Here is a 10924-nt window from a genome sequence, read left to right on the forward strand (position 1 = left end):
TGAATGGCCAACAGCAAGGAAAGAGCAAGGATAGGTGGGGCTGGCAGTCAGAGTATAAACAGAAGAAAAGGAGGAGGAAAAGACAGAAAGGAGAACATCACGTACGGGCCACCCAGCTACACAACAAGCCATGGAGAAAAAAGTAAAGAAAGGTATACAGAAATAGAGAAGATAAAAGGCCAGGGGCAAAAGGTAGTCAGGATAATTTAAGAAAAGAAAATCTGGCAAGAAACAAGCCAAGCTAAGGCCAGGCATTCATAACTAAGAATAAGCCTCTGTGTGGGATTTATTTGGGGGAGCTGGGTGGTGGGCCCCTCAAAAAGCCAAGAGAGTAAAACAGCACACAGCAGGCTACAGAGTCGTCCAAAGGCGGTGGGGTCTTAGGAAGCTCCTCAGGACGCAGGGCCGTGAGGGAAGTACAAGAGCAACTCAAGAGAAGGGTCCAACGGAACACACACCACTCATGACCAGGGAAAAGGGTCAAACTTGTGTCACTTTGGTGTGTGTGTGTGTGTGTGTGTGTGTGTGTGTGTCGAGGGGTTGGAGACAGCATGTTCTGAATTCCAGGCTGGCCTTAGAAGCTGAGCACAGTAGCACCCACTGTAAACTCTGCACTTATGGGGTGAGGTGGCAGGATTGTAGTTCAAGGTCATCTTCAGCTACACAGAGCACAACACATACCACTTCCTCACATATAGTTATACAAAATTCTGAAAAGTTTTCTTCCCTAAGTCCTAAGTCCTTGACATACATGTCTCATCCAAAGAAGCTGGCGAGATGGCTCAGTGGATAAAAGCATTTGCCACCAAGTCTGTCAATCTGAATTCCATCCCTAGGACCTGTATGGCAGGAGGAGAAAACGACTCCTGACCTCTGTGTACATGCCATGGCACTCACACCCACCCCATACACACAGAGAAATAAGTAAACAAACTACTTTCAAGAAATATTCCGGGGGGCTGGAGAGATGGCTCAGCGGTTAAGAGCATTGCGTGCTCTTCCAAAGGACCTGAGTTCGATTCCCAGCAACCACATGGTGGCTCACAACCATCTGTAATGAGGTCTGGTGCCCTCTTCTAGCCTGCAGGCATATACTCAGACAGAATATTATATACATAATAAATAAATATTAAAAAAAAGAAATATTCCGGGGTGGATCTAGCAATGGCACCTCCATTCCATTCAGGATGCTTTTATTTCTTTTATTAAAACAAAAAAGGTCTCCCCTACCCCACCCCCCAAAAAAAAGAAAATAAGAGAAAATAATCTGGGCCGGGCGGTGGTGGCGCACACCTTTATCCCAGCACTTGGGAGGCAGAGGCAGGACGATCTCTGTGAGTTCGAGGCCAGCATGGTCTACAAGAGCTAGTTCCAGGACAGCCAGGGCTGTTACACAGAGAAACCCTGTCTCAAAATACCACACACACAAAAAGAGGAATAATCCAGAAGACTTCAGAGTTATCAGAATTCAATCCATGAGAACCATCTGCACATGTATACAAACATTCCTGAGTCCCACACCTGAAGATTCAAAGGCAGGCCAGAGCCGAGATTCCCCCAGATGCCCAGAAGATACTCTAGCCGCAAGCAGACCTTTACACCCCAACAGGCCTGGTGGTGCCTGCTGTACACTGTCCTGGAACACCATAATTAGCGTAGTCAGTGTGACTACACCACAGTGGGACGTTCCCACTGCAGTCAGCAGATCCTGTTTCAGAAATCAGCAAGTCATACATTTTTCAAGCATTTCATGGGCTCTATACAGAAGGTCTTTTTCAAATTCATTTTTCTTTTTAAAAACAGGACTCCCTGGTGACAGGTACCTCACACTCCTACTGCCGCCCTTCCTCGTTCCCTCTACTTCACACCGCACTTCCTGGAAGGTCTGTCTGTGTCTAAGCACAGTTTCTTCTTCCGTTTCCCGTTCACTCTTCAGCTGGGCCTCATCCATCCGAATCCCACTCCTCCCGTGACACTAAGTCTGTTCTAACGAAAAGCAAAAGCCTCCCAGCTAAAAGCAGCCAGCCCTTTGAGAAGGACCTTGAATTACTAAACAGAGGGCTAGGCTCTTTCTCAGTTTTTCTTCTACTCAACACTTTACACTGAAGGGCCGGACATCTTCGTCAAAGTATTACCACTCATTCCAAACTCTCCATGGGCAAATCTATCCATTTCTAAGGCTTCAAACTGCTATGCCATAAACGTAAAAGCCATTTGTGTTCAATTACCTGAACCACACACTGGACACAACACCAAGGCCCTGCCTTCCCACTCATCAGCACAAGCTGCAACCCTTGGTATCAAAAGATATCACAAAAAACCAATGTTGGGAAAGTTGGCAATTAAAAGCAACAACAACACTGTAGCCTTGAAAGGTAAAAAATGTTTTATTGGGGCTGGAGAGATGGCTCAGAGGTTAAGAGCACTGACTGCTCTTCCAGAGGTCCTGAGTTCAAGTCCCAGCAACCACATGGTGGCTCACAACCATCTATACTGAGATCTGGCGCCCTCCTCTGGCGTGCAGGCATACATCGAGGCAGAATGTTGTATACATAATAAATAAATAAATCTTAAAAAAAATGTTTTATTAAATCCAGAAATAGAATCCAAATAACTTCACAGAACAATAAATGAATACATCCTGTTATCAGAAATATTCTGGCCTTCGATTCCAAATCCTGAAGAGTTTTAACCAAAAGATTAAACTATAAATAAAAGTTTGAGACAGCTTATTTATTTGGTTAGTTTTTCAAGACAGGGTTTCTCTGTGTACCTTTGGAAACTGTCTTGGAACTCACACTGGAGACCAGGCTGGCCTCGAACTCACAGAGGTTTGCCTGCCTCTGCCTCTCTATTACTGGGATTAAAAGCATGCACCACCACTGCCTAGCAATTTTTTTTTTAAAGTGAAAGTCACTCAGCTAGGAAGTACCTGGAGGATCCAAGAGCACAAAAACGTTCAAATCAAAGGTATTTAGTCAGGGTCAGTGAGATGCAAGGGACTTGAGGGGACTTACTTGTCACCAAGCTGAAAGACCCAGTGTTTGGAAAGCGAAAACCAAGTCCCAAAAGTTGTCATCTGACCTACACACACATACTATTCCCACCAATCATGGGACCATACAATCTCACAAAATAAAATGAAAATTTAAAAACAAAAATTAGAATAAAAGGTATCCCCTTAATAGCAGGTTGTTTACATTAAAGAAATATTAAAATTCATATGTACATTTTACTAAATAATTATCACCTTATAAAATTCCAAAGCATCTATGCTAGAATTACTTTTCAAAGGAAAAAACCTGAGTGAAAGGCACACTACTGCAGTGTGTGTGAAAAGTGAAAGGCACACTACTGCAGTGTGTGTGAAAAGTGAAAGGCACACTACTGCAGTGTGTGTGAAAAGTGAAAGGCACTTCAAGTTTTGAATTCCTCAGGGAATTCAAGTGTGTAAGCCATTTTTCCAGCATGATTGGCTGTAAACAATTCATAATCTGGGGAAGGTATCTGCAGAAGGCAAGTGAGTCATTCGCAACCCCATTTCATTTTTATTTTAACTCAGTTTACTAGGGTTTAATTTGAAAGCAGACTGTTATTTTAAATAAATAACATATAATACTCAAACTCATTTACATAAGTACCATTAAGGTCATCCAAAGTGTAGGAGAATTTTTACTCACACAACACAAATTAGGAGGAAGCCAATCCATTTAGGGGAACAAAAGTCTAGATTTCAATTCCACATATACTATAAAATAGTACTTGAAAAAAAATCAGTATCTAAACTAAATGAGAGACCCTATCTCAAAACAAGAAAAGAAAAATCAGTACAAGTTTTTTAAAAAAAACTATTTTACATAGGACACATACACAGCATGGTGTTTTGTTGTTTGTCTGTCTTCACAGAGACAGGGTTCCTCTGTGTAGCTCTGGCTGCCCTGGAACTCACTTTGTAGACCAGGATGGCTTGAACTCAGAGATCTGCCTACCTCTGGCTGGGATTAAAGGCCTGTGCCCACCCTCACTGCCACCACCTTGCACACCACAATGCATTTTTAAAATTCAAGTGTGATCAAATAGTGTCTCTCACCTATAGCCCCACTAATTAGGAAACTCAGACAGTAGAACTACTTCAAACCCAAGGCCAGACAGCGAGCTCCAGTGAGATCCATCTGCCTCAAATTACAAAAACAGAGTGTATACCCAATAAAATAAATCGAAACACAAACTTATGCTTAAATTTCTTCCTGGCCTTTTTATAGTTTTATTTTATTTGGGGGGAGGTTTTTATATTTTATAATTTTTTTTTAATTTTGAGACAGGATCTCACTATGTAGCCTTGGCTGGCCTAGAGTCCTCCATGTAGAACAGACTGGCCTCATCCCACAAAAATCCACTTGCTTTTGCCTTCTGAGTGCTGAGATTAAGGGCCTGTACCACCATGCCTGGCCCTCACGGACTCTTTAAAGCTGTTGTATTTGGGTTCTCTTTATTTCGAAGCCTCAGAAGGTAAACTTTAAGCTTTCTATTTAATAAGTATGACTACGCACACCAAGATAGGAGAACCATAGCCAGTTATAAAATAACTAATTTCAAATGAAGGAGGCTTTCATTTGATTTCTGAAGGCTTTAGTTCTAAATTAAACGTCCACAGGGTGGCAGTGCCATAGCCTTTACTTGGTTACTGAAGCAAATTTGTAGTGTTCAAAACGCAACTCACCTCATAAACACACAGAGATATGCAGTAACAATGAGAGCAAAAACTGCCTGCTCTATCAAAAAGCAAAATCTTCACTCCATTTCCCCGTTTCTCTTTACGGTATTTACTTTCTGACGTCTCAAATATTTCCTGCAGCCAAGCCTTTGAAGCTGATGTGCTATTATGCCACCCTCCTTAGTTAGGGAGAGACCAGAAGCAAGCGGAGACCTGGCCCGACCGTGGTCCAGGGAGAGGGAGAGCAGAAACAGGAAAGAGAGCACATGGATGGACAGGGACAGGGCAGACACTGCTCTCCAGCTGACCCTGCACAGTGCCATCAAATTAATTTCATTAGCTTGTATTACCAGAAATTCATTTTCCTAGCAAAGTAAATTCCTTTGGCCCCAGATTCCAGAACTTCTCAAAATTTCCATGTCAAAAATCCAGAAGATTCCCAGCATGGACTGTTTTCAACAGCCTTTGTAACTTGGCTTTCAGACAGGCAAATGCTTCCTGGACACTCACAGATGCCATGCACTGCTCCAAGTCTGGAGATAAAAGGGAAGTCAGTCAAAGTCCCCAGCTCAGAGTGGCACTGCTGACAGTTCAGGGACAGGGCGAAGCCTGCACTCCACAGGTAGGGGAAGAGGATCCTCCACAAGTGTAACCCTAAGAAACCCTAGAGGCTGAGCAGGGTGGTGAGGAGGCCGCAGACCACACCAGAACTCTGACATTACCCCCACTGACACTAATCTAGTTCTGCAGTCGTTTCCCACGCCTGTCCTGCTTGTACCCGCACTTCAGGCCAATGTGCTCGCGACTGTTAATGTGCTTCAGCCCTGTCTGCTTCCTCCACATGCCTGGCCTCCCACCCCATCGGAATCAGGACAGCCTAGCTAGCTATCTCCAGTGTGCTTCTCAAAGGCTGCTTCCTACGAGGGCAGAAGGGGGGAAGTCGGGGCGGGGGGGGGGTGCTGGGCCACCGCCTCTCTCAGACCCGCTGCACTGTGGGTTACCCGAGGACTCGACAACTCTCATGGATTATGTAGAACGTGTGCTGCATTACGAGAACCACCTAGGAGTCATACTTTCACTAAGCAATTATTTCAACATAACTTTAAAATAGGTAATGTCTAACTGGCAATCATATTTAGATAAAATATTCCATAGGCTTTTTTTTACTTCAATCGTTAATAGTTTTGCCACCATGTAACAACAACTTAAGAAATAAAGTATACAATTCCATGCTGTTCTGTATATTTACAGAGTTGTGCAATCATGGATAAGATATAATTTTAGGGTCTTTCAGGTACCTTAAATATTAGCAGGTACCCTTTTTCCTGTCTCTCCTTTACTTCAAAGCAAGCACTAATCTCTTTATTAAAACTGTGGCATTTTATATGAATGGAATTCAAAACAAAACAGGGCCTAGCTGGCCTAGAACTCAGAGATCTGTCTGCCTCTAACTCCTAAGTACTAGGATTACAGGCGTGTGTCACCACACAGGGCTGCAAAGTGTGGTCTTTAATACCTGGTTTTGAAGGGCATCGGGCATGGTGATGCTCACCTTTAGTCCCAGCACTTGGGAAGCAGAAGTGGATGGATCTCTGCAAGTTCAAGGCCAGCCTGGCTTACAAAGTGAGGTCCAGGACAGCCAGGGCTGTCACACATAAACCCTGTCTTGAAAAACAAAACAAAATAAAAAATAATACCTGGTTTCTTTCACTTAGTATAATATGCTTGTGACTCATTCATGTGTGGTATATAGATTCCCATGTTATGCCTTCCTACTGTCAGCTAGTGTTCCATTATACAGGTACACATTAACACCTGACGTGTCCTTGGGCCATTTCCAGTTTGTGCTTATCAGGAATGCTGCTATGATCGCTTGTGTGCAAGTTGTAGCTAAGGCATACATTTTCACTTCTGGGGGCTTGTGTGGTAATCCTATGTTTACTATTTTAAAGAACCGCCACATTTTTCTAATTGACTGTACACTGTACGCCTGCACCAGCAGTGTATGTGGTTCCAACTCTGTGCTATAAACTGATCTCAGTATGCAATGCCCTTATCCTCATGGAACTACTACCCGGATGAAATAAGATAAAATAAGCTGGGAGAATGGGGATGAGAGGTGGTTCTGTGGTGCTCTCAAGAGGACCAGGTTCGGCTCCTAGCACCCAGCGGTGACTTACAACCATCCTAACATCAGTTCCAAGGGAATTCCAGAGGTTCTGACCTCTGTGGACACCCAGTAGCATTCTGGTAGGTACACATGCACACATGCAGGCACGATGCTCATACACATAAAATAATCTTGTTTAAAATTTTAAAAGGGGCCTGCGAAATGGCCAAGGCACCTGCTATCAAGGTCACAACCCAAGTCTGATCCCAGGGGCCACGCAGTGAAGGTTTCAGGAAGAAACTGAGTCCTACAAGTTGTCCTTTGAAGGGGAGAGGGAAGAGAAGAGAGAGACAGAAAATAAACATTTTTTAATTTTAAAAAGACAAACAGGTAACTGTTTGCAATAAAAAGCAAACAAGGAAAGAAAAAAAATGAATGGGCAAACAAGGTTAATTAACCAGAAAATAACTCGACACAGAGTCCAATGAATGTGACCAAAGAAAAGGCCTCTGGGAGAAAGCGAGGCAGGCCTGAGGTGCTGAGAGTGGAGAGCAGAAACGCAGGCGTTGCACGATGGTGGTGCAGGCCGTTAGTCCCTGCACGCTGGAGACCTCCGCCCGAGGCCAGCCTGCTCTACAAAGTGAGTTCCAGGCCAGCCAGGCTGTGACACAGAGAAACCCTATATCAAAAAACAAAAAACAAAAACAGAAACAGGGAGGGAAAAAGAAGAAGAAAGAAGATTCAGCGGCACAAGCAAGAATCAACCAGAAGTCCAATGGTAGCTGGGACGTTGTAAAGCGGCAGAGGGAGATGAAGTGGGAGGACGGCAGAGGCCATGGGACAGCGGGAAGCTCTTTGGATTACCCTAACTCACCCTGTCTCCTACTGCCCTACAGTGCCAGCCGCACAGGTGCTCTCAGCCTCCCCGAGCCTCACGCATCTGACTGCACCTGACAGCAGCAATGCCCAACAGACGGCTGGCTGTATTAGCGCCCCTCGGTTGGTAAGCTATCTGTGGAATAGAAGGAACGTTGTAGGCACCAGTGGCGATGGCTTTGGTTTAAAAGACACAACCTTAGGAAAGACTCTTCACGGATTTATTGACTGTATCTTCCCAGCGACTCAGCAATGATCGAGGCCCGGCAAAGGACACTGCAAACCACTCCCATAAGTTAAACTTCATTCTAAGTCTAATTAATTGCTTTTTCATTCTGTTAATCTGAAAATATTCAACTCCTAAACATAAAACCAGGCACAAAATATTCTACATGTCTCTATATTGCTTGAGTCTTTCGAAGTAACATTTCTTTTTATCACCTAACATAGCTACATTCTAGCTTTCCAAAGAGTCAAAGCTGGGTGTGGCAGAACACGTCTGTTAACCTGGGCTAGGACAGTAAGAAATGAGTCTTACAATAACAACACAAACCAGAGACAAGATTGGTTTTAAATCTCTCCTGATATAAAAGGTCACTTCTCGATTGAAAGAACCTGTTCCCTAGTCAAAACTACAGACTTTAAAAGCCAAAGCTGACTCCTACGAGCCTCCTGGTCCTAGGTTTTCCCCTACCTCGGATTTTATGATTTGCATTCCTCACTGGGAGAAATCCAACCAGTTCCCCAGGGTGCAGGGCAAATACCGTTCTTGCCCTTCCCTGAGAGGAACCTCACCTCACCTCCGCACTCCAGGAGCAATTCCACAGCTCAGAAGCTGCCTGCCCACTCCCACCTGGCCCAGAGCTGGACAGAGGACATCTGTATCTGGGCAGGAGTGCTGAAACCCTGCCCCTCCCCTAAGCTCACCCCAAGTATGTAGTGCCTCCCGGCAATCATTTACCGTTCAGTTTCCAATAACACACATTTTAGTACTGGTCAAGTCCTTGTAGAAATTAAACAAAGGACAGGTAGGTGCCTTTTCTTCCAAACCTGGACCAAAGCCTGAAGCCTTTAATGACACAAGGCATGGAACTTTTACATGAAAAATTTCTACTCCCATTACCTATTCGAGATCTATCTAAGCCGGGTGACACAGGCTGCTATGGAGAACCCAGCAGCTGTTAAGAGATTTGGAGCACTTGTTGCTCCTGCAGCAATGGGCTTTGACTCCCCAGCACACAAACACAGTGGCTCAAAAGCATCCATAACTCCAGTTCCAGAGGAACTGACACTGTTCTTCCTCCTGGACACCAGACACACACGTGATGCACATGCAGGCAAAACATGCAAACACACACAAAAAAAAGTCTTCTTCTTCTTTGTTTTTGTTTTGTTTTTCGAGACAGGGTGCCTCTGTAGCTTTGGAGCCTGTCTGGAACTCGCTCTGTAGACCAGGCTGGCCTCAAACTCTCAGAGATCCTTCTGCCTCTGCCTCCCGAGCGCCGGGATTTAAAAGGTGTGTGCCACCACCACCCGGCACAAAAAAAAAAATCATTTATTAACATTTATTTTTTAATTTAGTCAGGCCTGGTGCCACATGCCTATATCCGAGCACAGAAAGACCAAAGAGTTCAAGGCTATTCTCATCAGCACAGAGATGTGAGGCTACCCTGGGCAACAGGAGATGTCTCAGCCTTAACCCCAGCCACAGAAAGAATCTAAGACAAACCTTGAGGCTCTTGCCTGTAACTCCACTGCTGGGAAGGTAGAGGCCGATCATAAACCCCAGGAGTCTTGAGCCACATGGCAAAACCATGTTTATTAATGACAATGAAGACAATATGACGCAGAGTTTAGGGCTCTGAACCTATAATACACTAAAGGTCAAAGACCTCCACAAGGTCCCGTGGCTAACCGCAGGAGCTAAAATGTGACTCTGTCCAACACCACCCACAAATCTTAAGCGCCTGAACATCAGGAGCCTCAGAACATCTGGCCGGAGGCGGAGAGAGGGGCACCTTGAAATGGGTAAACACTTGGGTATTTAAGATCTTAAATATTTGCTAACGGGGTTTTCCACTTTTAATTTTTACGAGGAAGGGCTAATTGGTCCTTATTTTCAGATCATTATTTTCAAATTCAGCCGTGCCAGTTAAGGCTATAAAATATTTTGGGAACACACAAACAACCAAAACTTCTGCTTGGCAATGGCTCAGACCAGAAACGCATCCGCGGGAGTCAGTTTTTCCTTATTTGTGCCCAGAGGCCCAACAGACTAAACACTACAGTTGCCCCAATTTTCTCATTTCAACTTGCATTTAAGATAACGCTTTTGTTTCGTTTACAGCTCTGGGGCTGCTGACACAGCTGGGCCCCTTCTTTGTAATAAACACAGGGCTTCTATATTTAAAAGTACAGTGCAACTTTGTTTTAACATCCCCTCCCCAGTCTCCGGGCTAATTTTCTGTCTTCCAAAGCTCCACCTCCACCCCATGATTTTTTTTTTTTTTTTTTTTAAATCAGTGACGCTCCCAACAGCCTCCCGGAAAGTGGAGTCTGTTCTTTAAAGACATCTCATCACAGTGGTATTTCTCCTCTCCGCAGCTTGTTGTACATGGGGTAAAGAGACTTTCTGCAAAGGCCTCGTTTTGAGGCTTGGGTGCTGATGGGGGAAGCAGTGAACACGGCTGGGGTGCAAGCAGCAGGAGTCCCAGAGCCGGGCAGGCGATGGGGAACGGCGGGGACAGGCGAGCCCAGGGGGGTCTCGAGTCGCTGTTGACAGTAAGTGGTGCACCGCGACCACGGCGGACACGCCCCAGCCGTCCGGATCGGAAGGGGGCGGCCTAGCTGGGTGTGGGCCCAGGGGGCACGGGGGGGCGGGGAGAGATAAGGCGAGGCCCGAGTTAATCATCACCTCGGAAAAGTACGAGCTGAAGGCGGGGGAGCAGGCGCGGGGAAAGCGAAACTCCTCCCGCACCGGCCCGAGCGCGCTCCCCGCGAGCCACCTGCTCGCCCCACTACCATCAACTCCACCGCTGCATCACAAACTCAGCAGGCGCCGACGCAGAAGTTAGCCAGAGCTCCCAGAAAACATAACCTGTTCCTCCAAATTCTAACAAGACAAAAGAAAAAGGTGAAGCCCCCGTTCCCATACCGGGAGTCGAACCCGGGCCGCCTGGGTGAAAACCAGGAATCCTAACCGCTAGACCATATGGGAAGTGCTA

The 10924-nt window shown here is 45.4% G+C and overlaps 1 protein-coding gene and 1 non-coding gene across 3 annotated transcripts in view; both read right to left on the minus strand.

Annotated features, from left to right (window-relative positions):
* Positions 1 to 10924, minus strand: part of Elf1 (E74 like ETS transcription factor 1) — a 93240-nt gene that overhangs the window by 81799 nt on the left and 517 nt on the right. The gene's annotated exons all lie outside the window — the stretch shown is intronic.
* Trnae-uuc lies at positions 10846 to 10917 on the minus strand. Its single transcript has one exon. It is a non-coding gene; the product is annotated as a tRNA-Glu (tRNA).

Source organism: Arvicola amphibius, chromosome 13, assembly GCF_903992535.2.
Source record: "Arvicola amphibius chromosome 13, mArvAmp1.2, whole genome shotgun sequence".
Lineage (NCBI taxonomy): Eukaryota > Metazoa > Chordata > Mammalia > Rodentia > Cricetidae > Arvicola > Arvicola amphibius.